The sequence below is a fragment of the Anarhichas minor genome, unplaced genomic scaffold, assembly GCF_050575085.1.
Source record: "Anarhichas minor isolate MPS153535 unplaced genomic scaffold, ASM5057508v1 ptg000232l, whole genome shotgun sequence".
In the NCBI taxonomy this organism is placed as follows: Eukaryota; Metazoa; Chordata; class Actinopteri; order Perciformes; family Anarhichadidae; genus Anarhichas; species Anarhichas minor.
In genome coordinates, this window is record NW_027466678.1 from 1 (window position 1) to 10,000 (window position 10,000).

The window sequence follows — 10,000 nt, forward strand, 5'->3', positions numbered from 1 at the left end:
AGGTTCAGACATTTGGTGTATGTGCTTGGCTGAGGAGCCAATGGTGCGAAGCTACCCATCTGTGGGGATTATGACTGAACGCCTCTAAGTCAGAATCCCGCCTAGACGTAACGATACCATAGCGCCGCGGATCTTCGGTTGGCCCCGGATAACCGGCTTCGGTCGGTGAGTAGAGCCGTTCGTGACAGGGATGGGGTGCTGCCCGATGCTGGTCGCCCCTCTCCTATCTCGCACCGCATGTTTGTGGAGAACCTGGTGCTAAATCACTTGCATACGACCTGATTCTGGGTCAGGGTTTCGTACGTAGCAGAGCAGCTCCCTCGCTGCGATCTATTGAAAGTCAGCCTTTGATCCAAGCTTTTGTCGGCCGTGGGCGCGGGCCCCCACCGACCCCCCCTCTGGTAGTCGTCCTGACTACCAGAGCACCGAAAACCACTTAGAAATAGATTGGAAAAATTGATTTCATCCAGGCTCTGTCTGTGGTGAATGAGGCCGGTTCAGGGGCTCTGGCTCGGGCCAGAGATGGTGCGTGACTCCCTCCCCTCCTCCTGGTAGTCTGTCCCACTACCAGGACCAGGAAAAAAAAAAGTTAAAGTTTGAAAACACTTAGAAAAAAAACGAGAAATCAATTCATCCAGCCGGTGTTTGTGGTGAGTTCAGGCCACTGTTGGAGGCTCTTGCGCGGGCCAGAGATGGTGCCTGATTCCCCTGGATTTGGAATACCAGGACCAGGATAAAAAAAAAAGTTAAAGTTTGAAAACACTTAGAAAAAAAACGAGATGTAAATTCATCCAGGGTGTGTGCTGTGGTGATTGAGGCCCATTTAGAGGCTCTGGCACGGACCAGACACGTAGCCTGATTCCCCTGGATTTGGAATACCAGGACCAGGATAAAAAAAAGTTAAAGTTCAATTCATCCAGGCACTGTTTAGTGGTGAAATTAGTCCAATTATGAGGCTCCTACAGTCAGATATGTTAGCAGCAAGTATACCCTGGCACTCTGATGGAATACCAGATGCACGAAATGGATTACCAGATGCGCGAAATGGATTACCAGATGTGCGAAATGGATTACCAGATGCGTAGACACTTAGAAAAAAAACGACAGAGTGTTGGACTACCAGATGCGCGAAACCCGATTTGGATTACCAGGACCACGAAACTCTGGGGGCGCTTGCGGAGGGTTTTAACCCCGGGGGAGTGCTTAAGTGTGGGGGCCCGGGACCTCCGGGTGCACGGGGTTATATGGGTGTGTGCATGAAGGTGTTGTGGATGTACTTTACCCATGAAACATGCCCCTTTCCTGGGGTGCCATGCACTTGATGTGCTGGGGGCATTTTTACTCAGAGTATGAAGATCGGCCGGCGGTTTTGAACTACGCGCTGCATCGGCTGTGGTTATCCATTTATAGGAGTGCATGTATGGCTGGTTAGAGGACGTCGGGGTCTACAATTCGGCATAAGTACCCCGGCTGTGCGTTGTGTTTTGGCGGAGATATGGAGCGCGCAAAACGGCTTACAGTGACCTATTTTGACCACGTCGTGCATCGGCTGTGAGTGTCCGATTGTGGATCTAAACTCCATAGGTCTTTAGAAGTCGACGTGGTCTACTATTCGGCGTAGGGGACGAGTCTGTGCGATGTGTATTCGCGGAGCTATGCACCGCGCAAACCGGCGATTTGGTTTAAGGAGACAGAGTATTGGCGCTCGTCTTTCGCTGTGATTTTGTCAGAGTACGAAGATCGGCCGACGCTTTTGAACTACTTGCTGCATCGGCTGTGGTTATCCGTTTATAGGAGTGCATGGATGGCTGGTTAGAGGACTTCAAGGTCTACAATTCGGCGTAAGTACCCCGGCTGTGCGTTGTGTTTTGGCGGAGATATTGAGCGCGCAATATGGCTACAGTGACCTATTTTGACCACGTCGTGCATCGGCTGTGAGTGTCCGATTGTGGATCTAACTCCATAGGTCTTTAGAAGTCGACGTGGTCTACTATTCGGCGTAGGGGACGAGTCTTTGCGTTGTGTATTCGCGGAGATATGGACCGCGCAAACCGGGAATTTGGTTCAAGGAAACAGAGTATTGGCGCTCGTCTTTCGCTGTGAGACGAATATCGCCAACGCTTTTGAAATACGTGCTGCATCGGCTGTGGTGTCCGTTTATTCATTTGTCGGTGTCAGTTTATTGGTTATGTCGGTGTCAGTTTATTGGTCTGCCTTATGGGTTGTGAGAGTACGTCTGGGGTCGACATTTCGGTATTATTATCCCGCTGTGCGTTCCATTTCCGGGTTTATGGACCGCGCAATGTGGCCCCTGCGACCTATTCTGACCACATCGTGCCTCGGCTGTGGGTCTCGCATCCAGGATCCACTCGGATAGTTTTGTAGAGGTTGATGTGGTCTACAATTGGGTATAAGTGTCCCGGCTGTGCGTTGTGTATTCGCGGAGCTATGCACCTCGCAAACCGGCGATTTTGTTCAAGGAAACAGAGTATTGGCGCTCGGCTACTGTGACCGGCTTTGCGTACATCGTGCCCCGCTGTGGGTCTCGGATCCAGGATCCACTCGGATAGGTTTGTAGAGGTGGATGTGGTCTACGATCGGGTATAAGTGTCCCGGCTGTGCGTTGTGTTTTCGCGGAGATATGGACTCGCAGACCGGCGATATTGTCGCTCGTCTTTCGCTGTGATTTTGTCAGAGTACGAAGATCGGCCGACGCTTTTGAACTACTTGCTGCATCGGCTGTGGTTATCCGTTTATAGGAGTGCATGGATGGCTGGTTAGAGGACGTCAAGGTCTACAATTCGGCGTAAGTACCCCGACTGTGCGTTGTGTTTTGGCGGAGATATTGAGCGCGCAATATGGCTACAGTGACCTATTTTGACCACGTCGTGCATCGGCTGTGAATGCCCGATCCTGGATCCTCCTCCACAGGTCTTTAGAAGTGGACGTGGTCTACTATTCGGCGTAGGGGACGAGTCTGTGCGTTGTGTATTCGCGGGGATATGCACCGCGCAAACCGGCGATTTGGTTTAAGGAGACAGAGTATTGGCGCTCGTCTTTCGCTGTGATTTTGTCAGAGTACGAAGATCGGCCGGCGCTTTTGAACTACTTGCTGCATCGGCTGTGGGTATCCGTTTATTGTTCTGCATGTATGGGTGGTTAGAGGAGGTCGGGGTCTACAATAGGGTATAAGTGTCCCGGCTGTGCGTGGTGTTTTGGCGGAGAGATGGAGCGCGCAAAACGGCAACTGCGACCTACTTTGACCGCGTGGTGCCTCGGCTGTGGGTCTCGGATCCAGGATCCACTCGGATAGGTTTGTAGAGGTGGACGTGGTCTACGATTGGGTATAAGTGTCCCGGCTGTGCGTGGTGTTTTCGGCGGAGATATCCACCTCGCAAAACGGCGCTTCCGTTTAAGGAAACAGAGTTTTGGCGCTCGTCTTTCGCAGCGCAGCCCAGTAACGTCCCCTACCTTAAGAGAGTCCTCGTTACTCCCGCCGTTTACCCGCGCGATATGGATCCTGGTTCTGGATCTCGCATCCAGGATCCACTCGGATAGGTTTGTAGAGGTAGACGTATTATACAATTAGGTATGAGTATCCCGGCTGTGCGTTGTGTATTCGCGGAGATATCCATCTCGCAAAACGATATAAAAACGGCTGTGATTTTGTCAGAGTATGAAGATCGCCCGCGCTTTTTGTCAGAGTATGAAGATCGGCCGGCGCTTTTCAAATACGTGCTGCCTCGGCTGTGGGTATCCGTTTATTATTATGCTTATATGGGTGGTTAGAGGACGTCGGGACCGTGGATTCGGTGTGCGTTCTATTTCCGGGTAGATATGGCGCGCGTAATATGGTCCCTGCGACCTACTTTGACCGCGTCGTGCCTCGGCTGTGAGTGTCCGATTGTGGATCACCCTCCACATGTCTTTAGAGGTTGACGGTGGCTACAGGTCGGCATAGGTGTCCCGGCTAGTGCGTTGTGTATTCGCGGGGATATGGACCGCGCAAGACGGCGATTTGGTTTAAGGAAACAGAGTATTGGCGCTATCGCTGTGATTTTGTCAGAGTATGAAGATCGGTCGGCGGTTTTCAAATACGTGCTGCCTCGGCTGTGGATACCCGTTTATTATTCTGCTTATATGGGTAGTTAGAGGACGTCGCGACCGTGTATTCAAAATAAGAATCCCCGCTGTGCGTTCCATTTCCGGGTAGATATGGCGCGCGTAATAGGGCCCCTGCGACCTACTTTGACCGCGTGGTGCCTCGGCTGTGGACCTCGCATCCAGGATCCACTCGGTGAGGTTTGTAGAAGTGGACTTGGACTACAATTAGATATGAGGTTCCCGGCTGTGCGTTGTGTTTTCGCGGAGATATGGACCGCGCAAAACGGGTATTTGGTTTAAGGATTTTTCGCTGTGATTTTGTCAGAGTATGAAGATCGATCGGCGGTTTTCAAACACGCGCTGCATCGGCTGTGTGTATCCGTTTATTATTCATCTTATATGGGTGGTTAGAGGACTTCCAGCTCGACAACTGGGCATGAGTATCCCCGCTGTGCGTTCTATTTCCGGGTAGATATGGCGCGCGTAATATGGTCCCTGCGACCTACTTTGACCGCGTCGTGCCTCGGCTGTGAGTGTCCGATTGTGGATCACCCTCCACATGTCTTTAGAGGTTGACGGTGGCTACAGGTCGGCATAGGTGTCCCGGCTGTGCGTTGTGTATTCGCGGGGATATGGACCGCGCAAGACGGCGATTTGGTTTAAGGAAACAGAGTATTGGCGCTATCGCTGTGATTTTGTCAGAGTATGAAGATCGGTCGGCGGTTTTCAAATACGTGCTGCCTCGGCTGTGGATACCCGTTTATTATTCTGCTTATATGGGTAGTTAGAGGACGTCGCGACCGTGTATTCAAAATAAGAATCCCCGCTGTGCGTTCCATTTCCGGGTAGATATGGCGCGCGTAATAGGGCCCCTGCGACCTACTTTGACCGCGTGGTGCCTCGGCTGTGGACCTCGCATCCAGGATCCACTCGGATAGGTTTGTAGAAGTGGACTTGGACTACAATTAGATATGAGGTTCCCGGCTGTGCGTTGTGTTTTCGCGGAGATATGGACCGCGCAAAACGGGTATTTGGTTTAAGGATTTTTCGCTGTGATTTTGTCAGAGTATGAAGATCGATCGGCGGTTTTCAAACACGCGCTGCATCGGCTGTGTGTATCCGTTTATTATTCATCTTATATGGGTGGTTAGAGGACTTCCAGCTTGACAACTGGGCATGAGTATCCCCGCTGTGCGTTCTATTTCCGGGTAGATATGGCGCGCGTAATATGGTCCCTGCGACCTACTTTGACCGCGTCGTGCCTCGGCTGTGAGTGTCCGATTGTGGATCACCCTCCACATGTCTTTAGAGGTTGACGGTGGCTACAGGTCGGCATAGGTGTCCCGGCTGTGCGTTGTGTATTCGCGGGGATATGGACCGCGCAAGACGGCGATTTGGTTTAAGGAAACAGAGTATTGGCGCTATCGCTGTGATTTTGTCAGAGTATGAAGATCGGTCGGCGGTTTTCAAATACGTGCTGCCTCGGCTGTGGATACCCGTTTATTATTCTGCTTATATGGGTAGTTAGAGGACGTCGCGACCGTGTATTCAAAATAAGAATCCCCGCTGTGCGTTCCATTTCCGGGTAGATATGGCGCGCGTAATAGGGCCCCTGCGACCTACTTTGACCGCGTGGTGCCTCGGCCTGTGGACCTCGCATCCAGGATCCACTCGGATAGGTTTGTAGAAGTGGACTTGGACTACAATTAGATATGAGGTTCCCGGCTGTGCGTTGTGTTTTCGCGGAGATATGGACCGCGCAAAACGGGTATTTGGTTTAAGGATTTTTCGCTGTGATTTTGTCAGAGTATGAAGATCGATCGGCGGTTTTCAAACACGCGCTGCATCGGCTGTGTGTATCCGTTTATTATTCATCTTATATGGGTGGTTAGAGGACTTCCAGCTTGACAACTGGGCATGAGTATCCCCGCTGTGCGTTCTATTTCCGGGTAGATATGGCGCGCGTAATATGGTCCCTGCGACCTACTTGACCGCGTCGTGCCTCGGCTGTGAGTGTCCGATTGTGGATCACCCTCCACATGTCTTTAGAGGTTGACGGTGGCTACAGGTCGGCATAGGTGTCCCGGCTGTGCGTTGTGTATTCGCGGGGATATGGACCGCGCAAGACGGCGATTTGGTTTAAGGAAACAGAGTATTGGCGCTATCGCTGTGATTTTGTCAGAGTATGAAGATCGGTCGGCGGTTTTCAAATACGTGCTGCCTCGGCTATGGATACCCGTTTATTATTCTGCTTATATGGGTAGTTAGAGGACGTCGCGACCGTGTATTCAAAATAAGAATCCCCGCTGTGCGTTCCATTTCCGGGTAGATATGGCGCGCGTAATAGGGCCCCTGCGACCTACTTTGACCGCGTGGTGCCTCGCTGTGGACCTCGCATCCAGGATCCACTCGGTGAGGTTTGTAGAAGTGGACTTGGACTACAATTAGATATGAGGTTCCCGGCTGTGCGTTGTGTTTTCGCGGAGATATGGACCGCGCAAACGGGTATTTGGTTTAAGGATTTTTCCGCTGTGATTTTGTCAGAGTATGAAGATCGATCGGCGGTTTTCAAACACGCGCTGCATCGGCTGTGTGTATCCGTTTATTATTCATCTTATATGGGTGGTTAGAGGACTTCCAGCTCGACAACTGGGCATGAGTATCCCCGCTGTGCGTTCTATTTCCGGGTAGATATGGCGCGCGTAATATGGTCCCTGCGACCTACTTTGACCGCGTCGTGCCTCGGCTGTGAGTGTCCGATTGTGGATCACCCTCCACATGTCTTTAGAGGTTGACGGTGGCTACAGGTCGGCATAGGTGTCCCGGCTGTGCGTTGTGTATTCGCGGGGATATGGACCGCGCAAGACGGCGATTTGGTTTAAGGAAACAGAGTATTGGCGCTATCGCTGTGATTTTGTCAGAGTATGAAGATCGGTCGGCGGTTTTCAAATACGTGCTGCCTCGGCTGTGGATACCCGTTTATTATTCTGCTTATATGGGTAGTTAGAGGACGTCGCGACCGTGTATTCAAAATAAGAATCCCCGCTGTGCGTTCCATTTCCGGGTAGATATGGCGCGCGTAATAGGGCCCCTGCGACCTACTTTGACCGCGTGGTGCCTCGGCTGTGGACCTCGCATCCAGGATCCACTCGGATAGGTTTGTAGAAGTGGACTTGGACTACAATTAGATATGAGGTTCCCGGCTGTGCGTTGTGTTTTCGCGGAGATATGGACCGCGCAAAACGGGTATTTGGTTTAAGGATTTTTCGCTGTGATTTTGTCAGAGTATGAAGATCGATCGGCGGTTTTCAAACACGCGCTGCATCGGCTGTGTGTATCCGTTTATTATTCATCTTATATGGGTGGTTAGAGGACTTCCAGCTTGACAACTGGGCATGAGTATCCCCGCTGTGCGTTCTATTTCCGGGTAGATATGGCGCGCGTAATATGGTCCCTGCGACCTACTTTGACCGCGTCGTGCCTCGGCTGTGAGTGTCCGATTGTGGATCACCCTCCACATGTCTTTAGAGGTTGACGGTGGCTACAGGTCGGCATAGGTGTCCCGGCTGTGCGTTGTGTATTCGCGGGGATATGGACCGCGCAAGACGGCGATTTGGTTTAAGGAAACAGAGTATTGGCGCTATCGCTGTGATTTTGTCAGAGTATGAAGATCGGTCGGCGGTTTTCAAATACGTGCTGCCTCGGCTGTGGATACCCGTTTATTATTCTGCTTATATGGGTAGTTAGAGGACGTCGCGACCGTGTATTCAAAATAAGAATCCCCGCTGTGCGTTCCATTTCCGGGTAGATATGGCGCGCGTAATAGGGCCCCTGCGACCTACTTTGACCGCGTGGTGCCTCGGCTGTGGACCTCGCATCCAGGATCCACTCGGATAGGTTTGTAGAAGTGGACTTGGACTACAATTAGATATGAGGTTCCCGGCTGTGCGTTGTGTTTTCGCGGAGATATGGACCGCGCAAAACGGGTATTTGGTTTAAGGATTTTTCGCTGTGATTTTGTCAGAGTATGAAGATCGATCGGCGGTTTTCAAACACGCGCTGCATCGGCTGTGTGTATCCGTTTATTATTCATCTTATATGGGTGGTTAGAGGACTTCCAGCTTGACAACTGGGCATGAGTATCCCCGCTGTGCGTTCTATTTCCGGGTAGATATGGCGCGCGTAATATGGTCCCTGCGACCTACTTTGACCGCGTCGTGCCTCGGCTGTGAGTGTCCGATTGTGGATCACCCTCCACATGTCTTTAGAGGTTGACGGTGGCTACAGGTCGGCATAGGTGTCCCGGCTGTGCGTTGTGTATTCGCGGGGATATGGACCGCGCAAGACGGCGATTTGGTTTAAGGAAACAGAGTATTGGCGCTATCGCTGTGATTTTGTCAGAGTATGAAGATCGGTCGGCGGTTTTCAAATACGTGCTGCCTCGGCTGTGGATACCCGTTTATTATTCTGCTTATATGGGTAGTTAGAGGACGTCGCGACCGTGTATTCAAAATAAGAATCCCCGCTGTGCGTTCCATTTCCGGGTAGATATGGCGCGCGTAATAGGGCCCCTGCGACCTACTTTGACCGCGTGGTGCCTCGGCTGTGGACCTCGCATCCAGGATCCACTCGGATAGGTTTGTAGAAGTGGACTTGGACTACAATTAGATATGAGGTTCCCGGCTGTGCGTTGTGTTTTCGCGGAGATATGGACCGCGCAAAACGGGTATTTGGTTTAAGGATTTTTCGCTGTGATTTTGTCAGAGTATGAAGATCGATCGGCGGTTTTCAAACACGCGCTGCATCGGCTGTGTGTATCCGTTTATTATTCATCTTATATGGGTGGTTAGAGGACTTCCAGCTCGACAACTGGGCATGAGTATCCCCGCTGTGCGTTCTATTTCCGGGTAGATATGGCGCGCGTAATATGGTCCCTGCGACCTACTTTGACCGCGTCGTGCCTCGGCTGTGAGTGTCCGATTGTGGATCACCCTCCACATGTCTTTAGAGGTTGACGGTGGCTACAGGTCGGCATAGGTGTCCCGGCTGTGCGTTGTGTATTCGCGGGGATATGGACCGCGCAAGACGGCGATTTGGTTTAAGGAAACAGAGTATTGGCGCTATCGCTGTGATTTTGTCAGAGTATGAAGATCGGTCGGCGGTTTTCAAATACGTGCTGCCTCGGCTGTGGATACCCGTTTATTATTCTGCTTATATGGGTAGTTAGAGGACGTCGCGACCGTGTATTCAAAATAAGAATCCCCGCTGTGCGTTCCATTTCCGGGTAGATATGGCGCGCGTAATAGGGCCCCTGCGACCTACTTTGACCGCGTGGTGCCTCGGCTGTGGACCTCGCATCCAGGATCCACTCGGATAGGTTTGTAGAAGTGGACTTGGACTACAATTAGATATGAGGTTCCCGGCTGTGCGTTGTGTTTTCGCGGAGATATGGACCGCGCAAAACGGGTATTTGGTTTAAGGATTTTTCGCTGTGATTTTGTCAGAGTATGAAGATCGATCGGCGGTTTTCAAACACGCGCTGCATCGGCTGTGTGTATCCGTTTATTATTCATCTTATATGGGTGGTTAGAGGACTTCCAGCTCGACAACTGGGCATGAGTATCCCCGCTGTGCGTTCTATTTCCGGGTAGATATGGCGCGCGTAATATGGTCCCTGCGACCTACTTTGACCGACTCGTGCCTCGGCTGTGGAGGTCGCATCCAGGATCCACTCTGATGTGTTTGTAGAGGGGGACTTGGACTACAATTAGATATGAGTGTCCCGGCTGTGCGTTGTGTTTTCGCGGAGATATGGACCGCGCAAAACGGGTATTTCGTTTAAGGACATAGAGTTTTTCGCTCGGGTTTTAAAGCCGTGATAGGGGCGAAGCGCTGA